The sequence below is a fragment of the Haliotis rufescens genome, unplaced genomic scaffold, assembly GCF_023055435.1.
Source record: "Haliotis rufescens isolate VD_foot unplaced genomic scaffold, xgHalRufe1.0.p SCAF_9, whole genome shotgun sequence".
Lineage (NCBI taxonomy): Eukaryota > Metazoa > Mollusca > Gastropoda > Lepetellida > Haliotidae > Haliotis > Haliotis rufescens.
Genome location: NW_025964383.1, coordinates 5,795,954 through 5,818,459, shown reverse-complemented (window position 1 = coordinate 5,818,459; position 22,506 = coordinate 5,795,954). Strand labels below are relative to the sequence as shown.

Here is a 22,506-nt window from a genome sequence, read left to right as displayed (position 1 = left end):
ATACATCAGAGGTACCAAAAAGGAGCTCATTGTCAGTTATATGAATTTTTCTATGCAAAATATGAGTCAAGTAAATACAGAAATCTGACCAAAAATTCTTAACAACATGACATTCGATATAAACATGAAAAACATTTTCTTTGTGAGAAGGACACAAAGAACACTCATCGTTATCAATAAGTTTCATTCTTAATAACTCACGTTTAGTAAATATTACTTTATGAATAAATCTAAACTGGAAGTCCTTGAGTTGTGTGTCCCTTAACCCATGGCAATATACACTGAATATTTGTTTCCATGGAAAAGAACATCCTAGCTGATTTTCCCATTTCAAACAAGATTTAGGGAGAGGGAGGGAATTCCCTATCAGTTTATTATAAAAAACTTTAGTTCCTTTAATAGAACGTGTAAGATCATATATCCAAGGAGATACTGTGAGATTAGAAGAGGAATGTAGATTTTTATCAATATTTTGTCTCCAACTTCTTGGAATATTAAAAAACATACGGTTATAGTTGAGAAAAATTCCTTTAAGATCATAAAGTTGTTGTAAACGTGGGAAAGGGATCCATCCGTTTTCATCATACAAGTCTTTTATCGTAACTATACCTTTTTTAAACCAGTCATTAAAAATTAATACTGGATCTCTTAAATAATGGTTTAACCATATGGGTTGGGAAGCAATTTCTGCTTTTTCTAAGTCTTCAATGTCATATGAATGCATAAAGTCACTCCAGGCTTTAAGGGTATCTTTCCAGAAAGGATTTACAATTTCCCGATTCTTGTGCAAACTGGCACCTAAAGTGTAGATATGAGCTAGCTGAAAACTAGCAAGGTCATAATTAATGTTTTTTTCGCAATATCTTTTTAAACATGAAATTTTCAAAGATATAAATTTGGGTATATCAGTCATTTTCAATCCACCTAGACTATAATTCCTTTTCAATTAATCCCTCTTAATCTTATCTCTTTTGCCACTCCAAATAAAGTTAAAAAGAATTCTATTCAATTGATCAATAAAAGCTTTTGATGGATTTGGGAGAGCAGAAAAAATATGTACAAGGGTAGAGAGAATTAAAGTCTTAACAACTGTTATTTTACCCACCAAAGTCAAATTACATATTTTCCATTTGCTTATAATACCATAGATATTATCCAGGCGTTTTTAAGTGTTGATTACCCAAAGGTCTTTTAAGTCAACATTAAAACATATGCCCAAAACTTCAAAGTTGCCAGCCGTGATGAGAGTTGGTAATCCTTTGTCTGTCTTGACTGACAAGGTCATATCATAATGATCTGGACAGACACAATCTTAAAGAGTTAGCTTGAGGCACCTGGTGACACTGCTGCCGACAGATCCAGAATAAACACTCCAAACACCATGTGACATTGTTGCTGACAGTTCCAGAATAAACACTCCAAACACCATGTGACATTGTTGCTGACAGTTCCAGAATAAACACTCCAAACACCATGTGACATTGTTGCTGACAGTTCCAGAATAAACACTCCAAACACCATGTGACATTGTTGCTGACAGTTCCAGAATAAACACTCCAAACACCATGTGACATTGTTGCTGACAGTTCCAGAATAAACACTCCAAACACCATGTGACATTGTTGCTGACAGATCCAGAATAAACACTCCAAACACCATGTGACACTGCTGCCGACAGTTCCAGATTAAACACTCCAAACACCATGTGACATTGTTGCCGACAGGTCCAGAATAAACACTCCATACACCATGTGACATTGTTGCTGACAGATCCAGAATAAACACTCCAAACACCATGTGACATTGTTGCTGACAGTTCCAGAATAAACACTCCAAACACCATGTGACATTGTTGCTGACAGTTCCAGAATAAACACTCCAAACACCATGTGACATTGTTGCTGACAGTTCCAGAATAAACACTCCAAACACCATGTGACACTGCTGCTGACAGTTCCAGAATAAACACTCCAACACCATGTGACGATTATTGTATCCTGCTGTGTACAGTTTCAATTATGATGTAGATTTTGCATATATTTTATACATTTTTTCACACATTTAATTTCACTTTGGATATTTGTCAATGTCCAATATGATATCCTACGTAGATAAAGGCCACATCATGTATAAACCTTTGGTAATCTCCTGTTGGTTTGAACATTGTTTACATAAGAAATTGATGAGTTTGTATTTGTGCCAGACAGTGTGTACTTGTGTCAGACAGTGTGTACTTGTGTTGTCAGACTGTGTGTACTTGTCTTGTCAGACAGTGTGTACTTGTGTTGTCAGACAGTGTGTACTTGTGTCAGACAGTGTGTACTTGTCTTGTCAGACTGTTTGTACTTGTGTTGTCAGACAGTGTGTACTTGTGTTGTCAGACAGTGTGTACTTGTCTTGTCAGACAGTGTGTACTTGTCTTGTCAGACTGTTTGTACTTGTCTTGTCAGACAGTGTGTACTTGTGTTGTCAGACTGTTTGTACTTGTGTTGTCAGACTGTTTGTACTTGTGTTGTCAGACTGTTTGTACTTGTGTTGTCAGACAGTGTGTAGTTGTGTTGTCAGACTGTTTGTACTTGTCTTGTCAGACTGTTTGTACTTGTGTTGTCAGACTGTGTGTACCTGTGTTGTCAGACAGTGTGTACTTGTGTTGTCAGACTGTTTGTACTTGTGTTGTCAGACTGTTTGTATTTGTGTTGTCAGACAGTGTGTACTTGTGTCAGACTGTGTGTACCTGTGTTGTCAGACTGTTTGTACTTGTGTTGTCAGACTGTTTGTACTTGTGTTGTCAGACTGTTTGTACTTGTGTTGTCAGACAGTGTGTACTTGTGTTGTCAGACTGTTTGTACTTGTGTTGTCAGACAGTGTGTAGTTGTGTTGTCAGACTGTTTGTACATGTGTTGTCAGACAGTGTGTAGTTGTGTTGTCAGACTGTTTGTACTTGTGTTGTCAGACAGCATTTACTTGTGTCAGACAGCATGAATTGGTTTCAGATGCCATTTTTCACACACACAGGGATTTCTTTGATAACATAAATTTTTATTCATAGTGGGGTTAGGGTATTGCAGTGCAACTCTGAACTGGTTTTGTCATTACTTATCTCAAGCTATTGACTATATTAGTACCCATATGGAAAGTTTGTTTGGTGGATCTGTGCAGAGTGCAACATGTTGCCGTGGTGACCTTACCTCTATTGATTGGCGTTAGCTGGACAAGATGTTTTACTTTACCATTATCCAAGGCTAGGGAGACTGGTGCCTCATCTCTGGGGGGCTGGAGGCCAGTGCAGTCACTAATGCATAATGTATTAAGGTCAAATGTCTAGTGTAACAGTTATGAATACTGTATCGGTAGTAATGACTTCAACATTCACTGCCACCAGCTGACATTTGATCACGTCTCTTATGCCTCATTCAGAATGGTTCCCCTGTCACAAGAAATGATGACTTTCATTGACTATTTGTCGAGCCCTCACATTAACATTGATGCAGAGCTACCAGTTTCAGCACTGTCCACCTTATAGAGCTTCCTTCATTTCTACTGATTGTATGTCTAAAGAATGCCCTGTGTGTGTGTGTAAGTAAGAATGTATTTCTCCTGCATAAAAGTTGAAAATCTATGACAGACTCTCAGAATTCTTTTGCTAAAGCAGATTTGCAACAAAATGTTTCAATTTCAAAACAATAATGAAATATTTGTTAATGAGGTGAATCATGATGTTATGCTTTGCTAGATTGAAAAGCTGAATTTATTTTTGTAGTTGTTTGTCTGTTGCAAGATATTGTCCTGATGTTTAACCCAACACATTACAGTGTTCCCGCTGAGTGGCAGCAGCCTGGAAACAATTGATTGTGGACCCCATAATCCAGTGATTGATCTCATGACCAATGATTCACATACATATATTAGGTCTTTGGTGTTCACCCTCTCTGTAGTGTCTACATTCATTCAGTCTGTGGTATTATGTCCTCTCCGTAGTGTCTACATACATTCAGTCAGTGGTGTTACGCCCTCTCTGTAGTGTCTACATACATTCAGTCTTTGGTGTTATGCCCTCTCTGTAGTGTCTACGTACATTCAGTCTGTGGTGTTACGTCCTCTCTGTAGTGTCTACATACATTCAGTCTTTGGTGTTATGCCCTCTCTGTAGTGTCTACGTACATTCAGTCTTTGGTGTTATGCCCTCTCTGTAGTGTCTACATACATTCAGTCTTTGGTGTTATGCCCTCTCTGTAGTGTCTACATACATTCAGTCTTTGGTGTAACATCCTCTCTGTAGTGTCTACATACATTCAGTCTGTGGTGTTACGCCTTCTCTGTAGTGTCTACATACATTCAGTCTGTGGTGTTACGCCCTCTCTGTAGTGTCTACATACATTCAGTCTTTGTTGTTACGCCTTCTCTGTAGTGTCTACATACATTCAGTCTGTGGTGTTATGTCCTCTCTGTAGTGTCTACATACATTCAGTCTGTGGTGTTATGTCCTCTCTGTAGTGTCTACATACATTCAGTCTGTGGTGTTACGCCCTCTCTGTAGTGTCTACATACATTCAGTCTTTGTTGTTACGCCTTCTCTGTAGTGTCTACATACATTCAGTCTGTGGTGTTATGTCCTCTCTGTAGTGTCTACATACATTCAGTCTGTGGTGTTACGCCCTCTCTGTAGTGTCTACATTCATTCAGTCCATGGCATGCTTCCTTCTCTGTAGTGTCTACATTCATTCAGTCTTTGGTGTTACATCCTCTCTGTAGTGTCTACATACATTCAGTCTGTGGTGTTACATCCTCTCTGTAGTGTCTACATACATTCAGTCCATGGTATGCTGCCCTCTCTGTAGTGTCTACATACATTCAGTCCATGGTATGCTGCCCTCTCTGTAGTGTCTACATACATTCAGTCCATGGTATGCTGCCCTCTCTGTAGTGTCTACATACATTCAGTCTGTGGTGTTATGTCCTCTCTGTAGTGTCTACATACATTCAGTCTTTGGTGTTACATCCTCTCTGTAGTGTCTACATACATTCAGTCCATGGTATGCTGCCCTCTCTGTAGTGTCTACATACATTCAGTCTGTGGTGTTACGCCCTCTCTGTAGTGTCTACATACATTCAGTCTGTGGTGTTACGCCCCCTCTGTAGCGTCTACATACATTCAGTCTGTGGTGTTACGCCCCCTCTGTAGTGTATACATACATTCAGTCTTTGGTGTTACATCCTCTCTGTAGTGTCTACATACATTCAGTCCATGGCGTGCTGCCCTCTCTGTAGTGTCTACATACATTCAGTCTTTGGTGTTACATCCTCTCTGTAGTGTCTACATACATTCAGTCAGTGGTGTTACGCCCTCTCTGTAGTGTCTACATACATTCAGTCTGTGGTGTTACGCCCCCTCTGTAGCGTCTACATACATTCAGTCTGTGGTGTTACGCCCCCTCTGTAGTGTCTACATACATTCAGTCTTTGGTGTTACATCCTCTCTGTAGTGTCTACATACATTCAGTCTTTGGTGTTACGCCCCCTCTGTAGTGTCTACATACATTCAGTCTTTGTTGTTACGCCTTCTCTGTAGTGTCTACATACATTCAGTCTGTGGTGTTACGCCCTCTCTGTAGTGTCTACATACATTCAGTCTTTGTTGTTATGCCTTCTCTGTAGTGTCTACATACATTCAGTCTGTGGTGTTATGTCCTCTCTGTAGTGTCTACATACATTCAGTCTGTGGTGTTATGTCCTCTCCGTAGTGTCTACGTACATTCAGTCTTTGGTGTTACGCCCTCTCTGTAGTGTCTACATTCATTCAGTCCATGGCATGCTTCCTTCTCTGTAGTGTCTACATTCATTCAGTCTTTGGTGTTACATCCTCTCTGTAGTGTCTACATACATTCAGTCTGTGGTGTTATGTCCTCTCTGTAGTGTCTACATACATTCAGTCTTTGGTGTTACATCCTCTCTGTAGTGTCTACATACATTCAGTCCATGGTATGCTGCCCTCTCTGTAGTGTCTACATACATTCAGTCTGTGGTGTTACGCCCTCTCTGTAGTGTCTACATACATTCAGTCTGTGGTGTTACGCCCCCTCTGTAGCGTCTACATACATTCAGTCTGTGGTGTTACGCCCCCTCTGTAGTGTCTACATACATTCAGTCTTTGGTGTTACATCCTCTCTGTAGTGTCTACATACATTCAGTCCATGGCGTGCTGCCTTCTCTGTTGTGTCTACATACATTCAGTCTTTGGTGTTACATCCTCTCTGTAGTGTCTACATACATTCAGTCCATGGCGTGCTGCCCTCTCTGTTGTGTCTACATACATTCAGTCTTTGGTGTTATGCCCTCTCTGTAGTGTCTACATACATTCAGTCTGTGGTGTTACGCCCTCTCTGTAGTGTCTACATACATTCAGTCCATGGCGTGCTGCCCTCTCTGTTGTGTCTACATACATTCAGTCTTTGGTGTTATGCCCTCTCTGTAGTGTCTACATACATTCAGTCTGTGGTGTTACGCCCTCTCTGTAGTGTCTACATACATTCAGTCTGTGGTGTTACGCCCTCTCTGTAGTGTCTACATACATTCAGTCTTTGGTGTTACATCCTCTCTGTAGTGTCTACATACATTCAGTCTGTGGTGTTATGCCCGCTCTGTAGTGTCTACATACATTCAGTCCATGGCGTGCTGCCTTCTCTGTTGTGTCTACATACATTCAGTCTTTGGTGTTACGTCCTCTCTGTAGTGTCTACATTCATTCAGTCTGTGGTGTTATGCCCGCTCTGTTGTGTCTACATACAACATTATTTGTTGCTTGGAAGCATGGTTTTGACAACCGGGTCTGCTCTGAGGTACTGATGTGCAAGGAAAGCTAGTTTGGTCAGCCGGTAATGCTCTCAGACACTTTGCTGGTAGACAGGCCTGTTTGTCAAGCATGTCCGCAAAAATCGATCAGGATGCAGCCAAAACCTGTGTGTGATAGCATTAAGCCTGGATACGACATCCAGACCTGCTTCACTTTTAATAGACACAATCTTTAACTTTGTCATGAGGCCTAAGCATGAGGCGGAAATATTAGACACATAACGATGTTTCATCTGGGGTGTTGATGCCAACTCTAGCTTCAATAATTAAGCAAGTCTAGACAAAGAGGCTAATCTTAGTAGGTTATTGATTACCTGGTAGCCAGATGCTCAGTCACCGACCTGTGTCTGTGTCTGGACTGGCTTGTCACACACATAGTACCCTACGCTTTGGACTGTTGCAAGTTCATGGACCAAACTTATAACATTGTAGCAATGACATGGTCAATTGTGCAACATACTGCCTGGCCTGGAAAAATGGCACCGACAATTAGTACATTTTTAATCTATTTTTCTATGCAGGTGTCCTGTAATTCTAATTGTGGAAAAACTGTATATGGACTGCTGAATTGACACTCTTTCGGGAGTTATCAAGTGACTGTCAGCACTGGGGTGTCAGCAGACAGACAGTTGACTGCCTGTATAACCACCAGAGTGGACAGTTGACTGTCTGTATAACCACCAGGGTGGACAGTTGACTGTATAACCACCAGAGTGGACAGTTGACTGTATAACCACTAGAGCGGACAGTTGACTGTCTGTATAACCACCAGAGTGGACAGTTGAGTGTATACATAACCACTAGAGCGGACAGTTGACTGTCTGTATAACCACCAGAGCGGACAGTTGACTGTATAACCACCAGGGTGGACAGTTGACTGTATAACCACTAGAGCGGACAGTTGCATGTCTGTATAACCACCAGAGTGGACAGTTGACTGTATATATAACCACTAGAGTGGACAGTTGACTGTATAATCACTAGAGCGGACAGTTGACTGTCTGTATAACCACCAGGGTGGACAGTTGACTGTATAACCACCAGGGTGGACAGTTGACTGTATAATTTTGCCATGTCAAACATTTCCATTTGTCATATGCAAATGGCCAGTAAGTGATTGATCTCAGGTTGTCTATGTTTGGCAACTTGTTCATGTCCTCAGGCTCTTTGGCTACTAACCCTTTTTGTCTTGATTCCAAGGACAAACTGGACCACCTCCGTGGTCTGGTGCTAGTGTATCTGCCTGGAGAGTGAAAGGTCGGGGGTTCAATCCCTGGCCGCATCATAACTAAAGCTGTTAAAAGATGGTACTTGTTGTTACCCTGGCTGCTGCTCAGCATTAAGTGTCTAAAACAAAGACTCAGAGTCAGTATACTGTGTCAGAATGGGGTATTCATTTTAAACTGTGGCATGGAATCCCAGCTGGGCTAGCACTATAAAATAAGCATTAGTCCTGATGAGTACAAGTTGGACACAGACAGATGCATGTCACTAAATGTGTGCAATAATCTTGGACGGAACATTAAGTTCCATTTCACCTCACCTGACTGATCATGTGTAGAGTTGCTTGTGTGTTCAATGTTGAGTTTAGTGTTGCTCATCACAGTGTTCAGTGCATGTTGCTTATAGCATATCATGGTTAGATGTTGGTTGATTCTCTGCTCATGCTGCAGCGGACAGTCATATTGAGTGACAAGTCAAATAACAACAGTGCAATGTATGTGTACAGTCATCAAGGGCAAACACTGTTACCTACTAGGCCCGTGAAGATCCAGGGTACAATAGCTCTTCAGCAACCCATTCTTCCTGTAAGAGGCGACTATGCTTGTTATAAGAGGCGACTAACGGGATCAGGTGGTCAGGCTCGCTGACTTGGTTGATGCATGTCATCGTATCCCTATTTTGTGGATCAATACTCATGATGTCAATCACTGGATTGTCTGGTCCAAACTTGATTATTTACAAACTGCCGTCATATAGCTGGAATATTGCTGAGTGTGGCGTTAAACAACATGAAACAAACAATCAAACAAACTGTTACCCACTAGGACAGTCCATGCACCTAGTTATTTCTACTGTTCTACTTATCTACTGATGACAACACTCAGACAGAAATTGTTATCTATTCCTGCAATTTAAAACAAAACTTTGTTATAAGCAGTCTTAAATGAATGGGGATGCTGTACAGTTTTGCCTGAATTTGACCAAGCAGACATTTCAAGGATATATCATAGCATGTATATCTCAATTATTGGTCTGGGAAATTTTCTCATCAGTAAAATTGATCAGTAATGTCTTCCTCCAGGTCATATCCCGAAAAGATCTTTGTTTACCTCCAACCTCCAAACATTTTCTGTATGTCATTGAAACTTTGTACGTGTCATCCTTGGGGCAGGGCAACCAAGAAACGTTATGGTGACCTCTGTGTAAGGGGAAGGGCAACCAAGAAACGTTGTGGTCACCTCTGTATAAGGGGCAGGGCAAGTAAGAAACGTTGTGGTGACCTCTGTATAAGGGGCAGGGCAAGCAAGAAACGTTGTGGTGACCTCTGTATAAGGGGCAGGGCAACCAAGAAATGTTGTGGTCACCTCTGTATAAGGGGCAGGGCAAGCAAGAAACGTGGTGACCTCTGTATAAGGGGCAGGGCAAGCAAGAAACGTTGTGGTGACCTCTGTATAAGGGGCAGGGCAACCAAGAAACGTTGTGGTGACCTCTGTGTAAGGGGAAGGGCTCAATGAAGGTTTGCACTGTCACTAAACTGCCTGAGTCTGCAGATACTTATATAACATTATGCTTGTATTGTTATATTGTTTGAATAATTATGTATGACGAGTGATGACAATCTCATATGAGTACACTGTTTCTGTTGTTACATTCTATTCCATCTAATGGTCAACATAATGTTTGGTATCCATACTGGATAGCCCTAAGGAATGTTCTTGAAATACTTATTACCCCCCGCCACGAAGTGACGTTACATGAATGAAATTTTGCATGCTTTATATAAGAGTTATGGAGTTATAATCCTTGCTCTTAGGTTGTCCCCATTGCAGACAGGATGCACTTTCTCAGAAAGTACTACCGTTACGTAAATGAAACTTTGGATGCTTATCTATAAGATGCTTGGCAATATGAAGTTCGAAATTTGATGGTCCCGTAAATTATTTTTTAATAATATAGTACCATGGCACTATTTTCTGCTTTGAGGTAGCTGTGGGCATTTAATTAGGCATGTATTTCACCAGACCAAAACCATACGGGAAATATGTGTACCATACGGTAATGATTTCTGGGACCTTCTAGAAATAACAGTGAAGCTTTGTTTTTTGCTCACAAACTCTTTCCTAGTTAAGGGAGTGTTTATTTGAATCTGAAATTTGATGTTGTCGTTATTGGCAATCTCATTAAAATGAGATTAAAATTAGTTCTTGCGATTGCAAAACAAAGATCTGAGGACATCCCATTTCGAGTCACATCTGAACGACCTTTTGGGAACTTTGACAGACCAATGAAATGACAAACAAGAAGTCAACATTAACCACTCAGAAAGCAGCTTTCTAGAGCTATACAGCACTAGTTGCAAACCGGCAACTTCCATTCCAGATTACGCTTTGAAAATAAGTTGTTGATTGAAAATTTCAAAACTGAACAATAGACATTCTTGAATGGTCGAGATTGTTATGACAGTACTTCCCAAGGGCTATGCAAGGTCTCCTCCATTCAAATGTTTATCCCACCGAAGCAAGAGATACATGATGAGTTTTGACAAAATCATTCATACAGCCCATTACTGTCGTTCGGAATACCCAATGTTAACCATTTCAAGGTTGCATGATGAAAAAGCACATTTCATCTGCCAGTTTCCTGAACTGGTAAAAGACACTCTGGTTGGTCAGATGAAAGGTCACTCTGACATGACCCGTAATATCCTTAGATCTAATGGGATGTCCTCAGATCTTTGTTTAGCGGTAGTGAGAACTAAGATCTGATTTTAATGCTGTTAGGTAATTGTTTTTTCAACTAATGGCAAATATTAGATCAGTCATACCTGATATTGATCCAATATACCCCCGGGAAATTTTTCTGACATATGACTGGATGACATTGAAGGTGACTGTGACTGCTGTAGATGTAGCTTTTGTCAATAACCTGTGACTGCTGTAGATGTAGCCTTAGTCAATAACCCATGACTGTTGTAGATGTAGCCTTAGTCAATAACCCATGACTGCTGTAGATGTAGCCTTTGTCAATAACCTGTGACTGCTGTAGATGTAGCCTTAGTCAATAACCCATGACTGTTGTAGATGTAGCCTTAGTCAATAACCCATGACTGTTGTAGATGTAGCCTTAGTCAATAACCTGTGACTGCTGTAGATGTAGCCTTAGTCAATAACCCATGACTGTTGTAGATGTAGCCTTAGTCAATAACCCATGACTGTTGTAGATGTAACCTTAGTCAATAACCCATGACTGTTGTAGATGTAGCCTTAGTCAATAACCTGTGACTGTTGTAGATTTAGCCTTAGTCAATAACCTGTGACTGCTGTAGATGTAGCCTTAGTCAATAACCCATGACTGTTGTAGATGTAGCCTTAGTCAATAACCCATGACTGTTGTAGATGTAACCTTAGTCAATAACCCATGACTGTTGTAGATGTAGCCTTAGTCAATAACCTGTGACTGTTGTAGATTTAGCCTTAGTCAATAACCTGTGACTGCTGTAGATGTAGCCTTAGTCAATAACCCATGACTGTTGTAGATGTAGCCTTAGTCAATAACCCATGACTGTTGTAGATGTAGCCTTAGTCAATAACCCATGACTGTTGTAGATGTAGCCTTAGTCAATAACCCATGACTGTTGTAGATGTAGCCTTAGTCAATAACCCGTGACTGTTGTAGATGTAGCCTTAGTCAATAACCTGTGACTGTTGTAGATGTAGCCTTAGTCAATAACCCATGACTGCTGTAGATGTAGCCTTAGTCAATAACCCATGACTGTTGTAGATGTAGCCTTAGTCAATAACCCATGACTGCTGTAGATGTAGCCTTAGTCAATAACCCATGACTGCTGTAGATGTAGCCTTAGTCAATAACCCATGACTGTTGTAGATGTAGCCTTAGTCAATAACCCATGACTGCTGTAGATGTAGCCTTAGTCAATAACCCATGACTGCTGTAGATGTAGCCTTAGTCAATAACCCATGACTGTTGTAGATGTAGCCTTAGTCAATAACCTGTGACTGCTGTAGATGTAGCCTTAGTCAATAACCCATGACTGTTGTAGATGTAGCCTTAGTCAATAACCCATGACTGCTGTAGATGTAGCCTTAGTCAATAACCCATGACTGCTGTAGATGTAGCCTTAGTCAATAACCCATGACTGTTGTAGATGTAGCCTTAGTCAATAACCAATGACTGCTGTAGATGTAGCCTTAGTCAATAACCCATGACTGCTGTAGATGTAGCCTTAGTCAATAACCTGTGACTGCTGTAGATGTAGCCTTAGTCAATAACCTGTGACTGCTGTAGATGTAGCCTTAGTCAATAACCCATGACTGTTGTAGATGTAGCCTTAGTCAATAACCCATGACTGTTGTAGATGTAGCCTTAGTCAATAACCCATGACTGTTGTAGATGTAGCCTTAGTCAATAACCCATGACTGCTGTAGATGTAGCCTTAGTCAATAACCCATGACTGTTGTAGATGTAGCCTTAGTCAATAACCCATGACTGTTGTAGATGTAACCTTAGTCAATAACCTGTGACTGCTGTAGATATAGCCTTAGTCAATAACCCATGACTGTTGTAGATGTAGCCTTAGTCAATAACCCATGACTGTTGTAGATGTAGCCTTAGTCAATAACCCATGACTGTTGTAGATGTAGCCTTAGTCAATAACCTGTGACTGCTGTAGATGTAGCCTTAGTCAATAACCCATGACTGCTGTAGATGTAGCCTTAGTCAATAACCCATGACTGTTGTAGATGTAGCCTTAGTCAATAACCCATGACTGTTGTAGATGTAGCCTTAGTCAATAACCTGTGACTGCTGTAGATGTAGCCTTAGTCAATAACCCATGACTGCTGTAGATGTAGCCTTAGTCAATAACCCATGACTGTTGTAGATGTAGCCTTAGTCAATAACCCATGACTGCTGTAGATGTAGCCTTAGTCAATAACCCATGACTGTTGTAGATGTAGCCTTAGTCAATAACCTGTGACTGCTGTAGATGTAGCCTTAGTCAATAACCCATGACTGCTGTAGATGTAGCCTTAGTCAATAACCTGTGACTGCTGTAGATGTAGCCTTAGTCAATAACCCATGACTGTTGTAGATGTAGCCTTAGTCAATAACCCATGACTGCTGTAGATGTAGCCTTAGTCAATAACCCATGACTGCTGTAGATGTAGCCTTAGTCAATAACCCATGACTGTTGTAGATGTAGCCTTAGTCAATAACCTGTGACTGCTGTAGATGTAGCCTTAGTCAATAACCCATGACTGCTGTAGATGTAGCCTTAGTCAATAACCCATGACTGCTGTAGATGTAGCCTTAGTCAATAACCTGTGACTGTTGTAGATGTAGCCTTAGTCAATAACCTGTGACTGCTGTAGATGTAGCCTTAGTCAATAACCTGTGACTGCTGTAGATGTAGCCTTAGTCAATAACCCATGACTGTTGTAGATGTAGCCTTAGTCAATAACCCATGACTGCTGTAGATGTAGCCTTAGTCAATAACCTGTGACTGCTGTAGATGTAGCCTTAGTCAATAACCTGGGACTGCTGTAGATCATGCCCTCCAAAATAAGCCTTGAATCTTACTTGAATACTTTGCTTGGTATTTTTGTTCAGAACATTTTGCTTTCTCATCCTTGAAATCTTCTTTGAGACAAATGTTGGTTGGTTGGTTTGTTGATACATGCCGCAGTCAGCAATATTCCAGCTATATGACGGCAGTCTGTAAACAATCGAGTCGATCCAGTGATTAATATCATGAGCATCGATTCACGCAATTGGGATCGATGACATGCATCAACCAAGGCAGCGAGCCTGACAACCCGATCCCTCTAGTCGCCTTTTACGACAAGCGTAGTCACCTTTTACGGCAAGCATGGGTTCCTGAAGACCTATTCTACCCCGGAATCTTCAAATGAGGGGACATGGTGCTACGTAGGTGCCCATGATATAAGGTGAAGTGTTACACAAATGTTAATGTAATGTATCTACCCGTTCTGTTTCAGAGTGCCATACATCGTCTAATGCAAAGCTGTACAGATTGATGAATCTGACGAGATAAAAATTGGAACAAATGTGTGAGTGTAATATATCATTCTAAACAATCAGCCTTATGGATTGTACATGTTCTGCTCTGAAGTATAGATTATCATTATCCACAGACAGACTGTTGTCATGGAACTTTGCACAGATGTACCTATTATGACACCGGAGCTACTGCAGCAGGTGGAAGATTTAGATGTTGTTAAGCATGCAGTTACTATTTCCTGTGTTAACTCTCCAGGTAAAAAGTGAACAAAACACTGGTGAAGCCAGGTCGACCTGGTCAATGTGACCTGCTGAGACTGCTGCCTTGGGTGTGATTGCCTAGCACAGCCAGCATCCTGGCCCCAGGCACTGTTTATTCAATCATCTGCTATTCTTGGTGAAGTAGTTATTTCTGGAGTTTTGTCAGATTGTATCCCCTTGTCTTTGTGTTGGTATATTACTAGTTCAGATGCAGTCCTTATTGCTCAGAGGTTTCATCACAGCCAGATTCATCCCACTTTATCTATTTCACTTGATCATGATTGCAGCCACTCTTAGGCAGTTTGGGAGGAGTTAATGCAGCACAGCCTGCCATCTTGTAGCTGGAGTGACAATAAACTAGGTTAGAATTCAAAACAAGTGCCTCCAGTTGATGTGGTGTTAATGTCAGTAAACATTTATCAGTTGCATTGTGAAGATGTAATCCTCCTACAAGGTAGCAATGACGTTGAGTTATTCAATGTACATGGATACAGTTGATACTGGCATGTGCTGAAAAATAGCCAGTCAAGCTGCTTGAGAAGAATGTGCAGAATGGCCCATTAGAAGTCTCCCCTGTCCAGCTAGCTTTCATATGTACACCTGTATGCTTATCTCTAATGTCTTGCCGTGTAACCATGTGAGTGTATGTGTGACTGGGACTTGAACAATAAACTAAAACTAAAGGTTAATGATAATTTATTGTAATGAATTATATGAACCATGCCAATCATATCTCTCACAATGCAGTGACCAGGTTCACCTGACTTATTGATGCATGTATTTGAATCCATTGTGAACTGTGCAGTCATTCAAGTGATGATAATCTTGTCTTACAGTAGCAGATACTGTGACCTAATTAGTAATGTCTGATATACTTCCATTGTTACATGGAATACTACCTGGGGACAACATATTTAAATAAATATCACAAATATATATGTGACAGTTAATTCACTCACAATGTAGGTTACACAATCCTAATACTAACTGATTTGGTGTTTCTCAGGAAGACTGGAATAAATTATGTTTAGCTACTGTAACAGTATAGACTGAGAGGTTCTCCCAATGTTCCAGCTACTGTAACAATATAGACTGAGAGGTTCTCCTAATGTTCCAGCTACTGTAACAGTATAGACTGAGAGGTTCTCCCCTTGTTCCAGCTACTGTAACAGTATAGACTGAGAGGTTCTCCCCTTGTTTTAGCTACTGTAACAGTATAGACTGAGAGGTTCTCCCCTTGTTTTAGCTACTGTAACAGTATAGACTGAGAGGTTCTCCCAATGTTTCAGCTACTGTAACAGTATAGACTGAGAGGTTCTCCCCTTGTTTTAGCTACTGTCACAGTATAGACTGACAGGTTCTCCCCTTGTTCCAGCTACTGTAACAGTATAGACTCAGAGGTTTTCCCCTTGTTCCAGCTACTGTAACAGTATAGACTGAGGTTCTACCCTTGTTCCAGCTACTGTAACAGTATAGACTGAGAGGTTCTCCCCTTGTTCCAGCTACTGTAACAGTATAGACTGAGAGGTTCTCCCCTTGTTCCAGCTTCTGTAACAGTATAGACTGAGAGGTTCTCCCCTTGTTCCAGCTACTGTAACAGTATAGACTGAGAGATTCTCCCCTTGTTCCAGCTACTGTAACAGTATAGACTGAGAGGTTCTCCCAATGTTTCAGCTACTGTAACAGTATAGACTGAGAGGTTCTACCCTTGTTTTAGCTACTCTAACAGTATAGACTGAGAGGTTCTCCCAATGTTTTAGCTACTGTAACAGTATAGACTGAGAAGTTCTACCCTTGTTCCAGCTACTGTAACAGTATAGACTGAGAGGTTCTCCCCTTGTTTTAGCTACTGTAACAGTATAGACTGAGAGGTTCTCCCAATGTTTCAGCTACTGTAACAGTATAGACTGAGGTTCTACCCTTGTTCCAGCTTTTGTAACAGTATAGACTGAGAGGTTCTACCCTTGTTCCAGCTACTGTAACGGTATAGACTGAGAGGTTCTACCCTTGTTCCAGCTACTGTAACAGTATAGACTGAGAGGTTCTACCCTTGTTCCAGCTACTGTAACAGTATAGACGGAGAGGTTCTCCCCTTGTTTTAGCTACTGTAACAGTATAGACTGAGAGGTTCTCCCCTTGTTCCAGCTACTGTAACAGTATAGACTGAGGTTCTCCCCTTGTTCCAGCTACTGTAACAGTATAGACTGAGAGGTTCTACCCTTGTTCCAGCTTCTGTAACAGTAAAGACTGAGAGGTTCTACCCTTGTTCCAGCTACTGTAACAGTATAGACTGAGAGGTTCTCCCCTTGTTCCAGCTACTGTAACGGTATAGACTGAGAGGTTTTCCCCTTGTTCCAGCTACTGTAACAGTATAGACTGAGGTTCTACCCTTGTTCCAGCTACTGTAACAGTATAGACTGAGGGGTTTTCCCCTTGTTCCAGCTACTGTAACAGTATAGACTGAGAGGTTCTCCCCTTGTTCCAGCTACTGTAACAGTATAGACTGAGAGGTTCTCCCCTTGTTCCAGCTACTGTAACAGTATAGACTGAGAGGTTTTCCCCTTGTTCCAGCTACTATTACGGTATAGACTGAGAGGTTCTCCCCTTGTTCCAGCTACTATTACGGTATAGACTGAGAGGTTCTCCCCTTATTTTAGCTACTGTAACAGTATAGACTGAGAGGTTCTCCCCTTATTTTAGCTACTGTAACAGTATAGACTGAGAGGTTCTCCCAATGTTTCAGCTACTGTAACAGTATAGACTGAGAGGTTCTCCCCTTGTTTTAGCTACTGTCACAGTATAGACTGACAGGTTCTCCCCTTGTTCCAGCTACTATTACGGTATAGACTGAGAGGTTCTCCCAATGTTTCAGCTACTGTAACAGTATAGACTGAGAGGTTCTCCCCTTGTTTTAGCTACTGTCACAGTATAGACTGAGAGGTTCTCCCCTTGTTTTAGCTACTGTAACAGTATAGACTGAGAGGTTCTCCCCTTGTTTTAGCTACTGTAACAGTTTAGACTGAGGTTCTCCCCTTGTTTTAGCTACTGTAACAGTATAGACTGAGAGGTTTTCCCCTTGTTCCAGGTACTTTAACAGTATAGACTGAGAGGTTCTCCCCTTGTTTAAGCTACTGTAACAGTATAGACTGAGGTTCTCCCCTTGTTTCAGCTACTGTAACAGTATAGACTGAGAGGTTTTCCCCTTGTTCCAGCTACTTTAACAGTATAGACTGAGAGGTTCTCTACCCTTGTTTTAGCTACTGTAACAGCATAGACTGAGGTTCTACCCTTGTTTTAGCTACTGTAACAGTATAGACTGAGGTTCTACCCTTGTTCCAGCTACTGTAACAGTATAGACTGAGGTTCTACCCTTGTTTCAGCTACTGTAACAGCATAGACTGAGGTTCTTCTCTTGTTTCAGCTACTTAAACAGCATAGACTGAGGTTCTCCCCTTATTTTAGCTACTGTAACAGTATAGACTGAGAGGTTCTCCCCTTATTTTAGCTACTGTAACAGTATAGACTGAGAGGTTCTCCCCTTATTTTAGCTACTGTAACAGTATAGACTGAGAGGTTCTCCCCTTGTTTTAGCTACTATTACGGTATAGACTGAGAGGTTCTCCCCTTATTTTAGCTACTGTAACAGTATAGACTGAGAGGTTCTCCCCTTGTTTTAGCTACTGTAACAGTTTAGACTGAGGTTCTCCCCTTGTTTTAGCTACTGTAACAGTATAGACTGAGAGGTTTTCCCCTTGTTCCAGGTACTTTAACAGTATAGACTGAGGTTCTCCCCTTATTTTAGCTACTAGACTGAGAGGTTCTCCCCTTGTTTTAGCTACTGTAACAATATAGACTGAGGTTCTCCCCTTGTTTTAGCTACTGTAACAGTTTAGACTGAGGTTCTCCCCTTGTTCCAGCTACTGTAACAGTATAGACTGAGAGGTTCTCCCCTTGTTTAAGCTACTGTAACAGTATAGACTGAGGTTCTCCCCTTGTTTCAGCTACTGTAACAGTATAGACTGAGAGGTTTTCCCCTTGTTCCAGCTACTTTAACAGTATAGACTGAGAGGTTTTCTACCCTTGTTTTAGCTACTGTAACAGCATAGACTGAGGTTCTACCCTTGTTTTAGCTACTGTAACAGTATAGACTGAGGTTCTACCCTTGTTCCAGCTACTGTAACAGTATAGACTGAGGTTCTACCCTTGTTTCAGCTACTGTAACAGCATAGACTGAGGTTCTTCTCTTGTTTCAGCTACTGTAACAGCATAGACTGAGGTTCTCCCCTTATTTTAGCTACTGTAACAGTATAGACTGAGAGGTTTTCCCCTTGTTTTAGCTACTGTAACAGTATAGACTGAGGTTCTACCCTTGTTTTAGCTACTGTAACAGTATAGACTGAGGTTCTACCCTTGTTTCAGCTACTGTAACAGCATAGACTGAGGTTCTACCCTTGTTTCAGCTACTGTAACAGCATAGACTGAGGTTCTTCTCTTGTTTCAGCTACTTAAACAGCATAGACTGAGGTTCTCTACCCTTGTTTTAGCTACTGTAACAGCATAGACTGAGGTTCTCTACCCTTGTTTTAGCTACTGTAACAGTATAGACTGAGGTTCTACCCTTGTTTCAGCTACTGTAACAGTATAGACTGAGAGGTTCTGCATTACTCATGAGCTAAACTGGTGCCTTTTGCTATGTTGCTATTTTTCCAAATTTTTGTTTTTACATTCCCATGACAATAATTTGACTTAGTCTCAAACGAGGGTAGGGTTTGTTTCCAGGCCATAACTTGAAAACAGTTCAACATATTTCAATGAAACCTGGAATATGCATTGCTTATCATTTTAACTGGTTCCTTTTGCTATTTTGAAGTTTTTCCATATTATATTTCTCATGTTTCCATTGAAACATTTTTGACTTTGTCTCAATTGAAGGTATGGTTTGATTCCAGGCTATAACTTGAAAACCTTTCAACATTATTCCACGAAACTTGGCACATGCATTGCTCCTCAGCTTAACTGGTGCCTTTTGTTATTTTCAAATCTTTCCAAATTTGTTCTGCCCTTGTTTCAGCTTGTCCCAGTGATTTGGGCATCTACTACCTTTCTTACTGGAAAGTAACACCGAAAATAGCATGTCGACAAATAGTATTCAAGTATGCAAGTCAGTCCTCTGATTACACTATCTGTTGATAAAATCTCTTCTTTGTATCTGAGTGGAAAAACTAAAAATATATGTTAACGGTAATGATTTATTTTTTTAATGATAAGGTTAACATGTAAACTGTATTTGATCAATCAAAAAATGCAATCTTAATCATAATTAAGAATGGTTCTAATTAGGGTTGAATGACAGATTAGGTCGAAAATGTCCATACTGTTACCAAAATAAAATTGTCTAATTATTAAAGACCAATTTAAAATTTAGTTTCTTTGTAGATGCTTATGGTTATAAAATTATCTATTTTTTAAATTTCTATCTTAAAATGCGAGATGTTTGAGAATATTATGTATTGATAACCATAAATATGTGTAACTTCTTTGAGAGGCATTTAGAAGTTGGAGTACTAAGTAATAAGATATATGGATGAACAACTTCTTTATTACAATTAGGTGTAGGTTCTAACACCGTTATCAAGCAGGTGTGTAATCAGAAAAAAGGCAAAAGACAATACAAATTAACTATTTCAATGCTAAGAAACAACACTTACATCTGCATCTGGTTATGAACATTCTAATAAAATATATGGAAACATTTTTGAAGTTACTAGAACATATACATTTTCATATTATCATTTTTTAGGAGTTTTGTCTGGTAACAGTTATGGACATCTATAGTAAAATTATGGACAAAAAACAGTAACAGTATGGACAAGGAAGTACATGCCTGTACATGCCTGATGTTAATGAATATGTACAAAATGAACACAGAAGCAACTGTTGATTCATTCCATAAGAACATACTAAATATGAAAATGGTTTACCTACCATACAATAAGAAGTATAAAATTTAATTTTTGAAGTTGACTGCCTGGCAAAGTGACAGTATGGACATTAGTTGTAACAGCATTGGCATCTATAAAAATGGGAGTATAAAAAAAGTAATAATAGTCATAAAAGGCCTATTTATATTGCACTATATCGACAACACAGGGGCATGCTCAAAGCTCTACACTATAATTACCCCAGTCAATGGATCAGTGTGCACTCAACCATCATTCTCCGCTCCCTGGGGAGTATACAACCCAGGCGCTAGAAGGTTAACAACTACATTCCCATCTCATCCTACCGGGTACCCACTCACTGCTGAGTGAACAGAGGCACATTTCGAACAAAGTCACTTGTCCAAGGAGACACCACATGTGGTACATGTGCTTCAGTGTGGGGCAGGACCGAAGCCCTAGAAACTCTCAGGAGTCAAGTTCCCAAACAAGGCCACCCATCCAAGGACGTTGCTTAACTTCAACTGATTTGTGACCTGTGCGCCGTGGTCACGTGCTGCCTATTGTAAAATCCTACAGGAAAACAGTTGCTGAAATATTGAAGAGCTGAGACATTTTCTTTTCTGTGACCCCTTTGATACAAGAAGGACTGTAAATGGAAATACAACATGTAGTAACAGTTTGAACGTATATAGTAACAGTATGGACATTGTGCATTTAGCCTATAAGTACTCAAGGTATAATCAGACTAGTTACTAATATAGCTTATTGCAACTGCAGATGCTTCAGTCTTAACACAACTGTACTAAATGCTATACATTATCATTAATCAAGGCTTTGCAAACTTACAAACAAAAACAGAACAAACAGATCGTGAAATGTCATGGCCGTGTCAGTCATTAGCAACAGTTGGCAGCTCATCATTGTTATCAGTGAGTGGACATAAGTAGAAGTTCTATAAAGGTATCATGAAGAGTGTTATTTATCACCTTTTTCATAATAGTAATAAGTACCAACATTAAAAACACGTAAAACAGACTTTTATTGAATTTTTTGTTTATGTTTTAAGAAATATGTCCACACTGTTACCATTTTTTTCCATGCTGTTACCGTAACTGCATGTTTTTGTGGTATGTATGTTGAATAAACTTTTGAATTTCCCATTCAGAATTGTATGACTTGCTTTGTTTTCTTGACACTAAAACTATGCAGAAGTAAAAACTTATAAAAAATATTCTTACTTCATTATTTGATTAATTTTGAAGAAATGTGTCCATACTGTTACCGAAAATACACATTAATGTTGGTTATCTAAAAGTAGATTTATGCAACAGTGAACAAAATAAAATATTACTAACGAGGGCTGGCTGAAAAGTTCTAAGCCTAACTGTGAAAGACCCGTACCAAGTCGATGGTTTTCATTTATTTCTCCACATAGTCCCCTTGCAGGTTTACACACTTTTGCCAGCGATGCTGGGGATGGTCAATGAGTTCGAAGCCACAATTATGGATCGCTGACATGGCAACCACCGATTTGTGAACAGGAGCATTGTCTTGGTGGAACAGGACTCCTTTAGTGAGCATTCCCCGTCACTTAGCTTTGAGAGCTTCACGCAATTGTCTCAGTAGGTCAGCATGATATCTTCCATTGATAGTCTGGCCTTTTTCAAGATAGTCAATCAGCATAATACCCTTGGAATCCGCTGTCAAGAGCTTTGGCACCCATCTTGCAGAAACTTTTGTCATTCCCAACTCGTTGGTGATAATGTGCTCAACCTTCTCATGAGAGATGCCCACAACACTGGCAATATGTCAAGTGGTCAATCGTCGATCAGCCATCACCATGTCATGCACCCGGGTTATGTTTTCCCGGAATGGTTGCTGTTGAAGGCCTTCCTGGATGCGGGTCATCGTCAAGGCTCTCTCTGCCACGCTTGAATTCCGCAGCTCACTTCTTTACAGTGGAAAAGGAAGGGGCATCATCCCCTAAAGTGGAGACCATGTCAGCATGTATCTGTGTTGGAGTTAGCCCTTTCAGTTGCAGGTACTTGATGACTGCCCTATAGCCAGTTTTGACCATTTCTGGTGATTTTAAATGGGTAGGTTCACAAGCTGGTCTGGTACAAAGACAATAATAACACTACAGTTGCAGTTCTTATGTCTATGATTCATTAAATGGTTGTACTTGTTGGGG

The 22,506-nt window shown here is 40.4% G+C and overlaps 1 protein-coding gene across 7 annotated transcripts in view; it reads left to right on the top strand.

The window, feature by feature from the left end:
* The window catches only part of LOC124151447 (muscleblind-like protein 2a), a 411,834-nt gene that overhangs the window by 305,361 nt on the left and 83,967 nt on the right, over positions 1-22,506 (top strand). For 6 of the 7 annotated variants that reach the window (XM_048390567.1, XM_048390570.1, XM_048390571.1 and 3 more), the window contains exon 4: positions 14,091-14,162. The exons of the other annotated variant lie outside the window; for it this stretch is intronic. The gene's annotated coding sequence lies outside the window, so the exon portion shown is untranslated. The remainder of the gene's footprint in view (positions 1-14,090; positions 14,163-22,506) is intronic. 7 annotated transcript variants of the gene reach the window in all.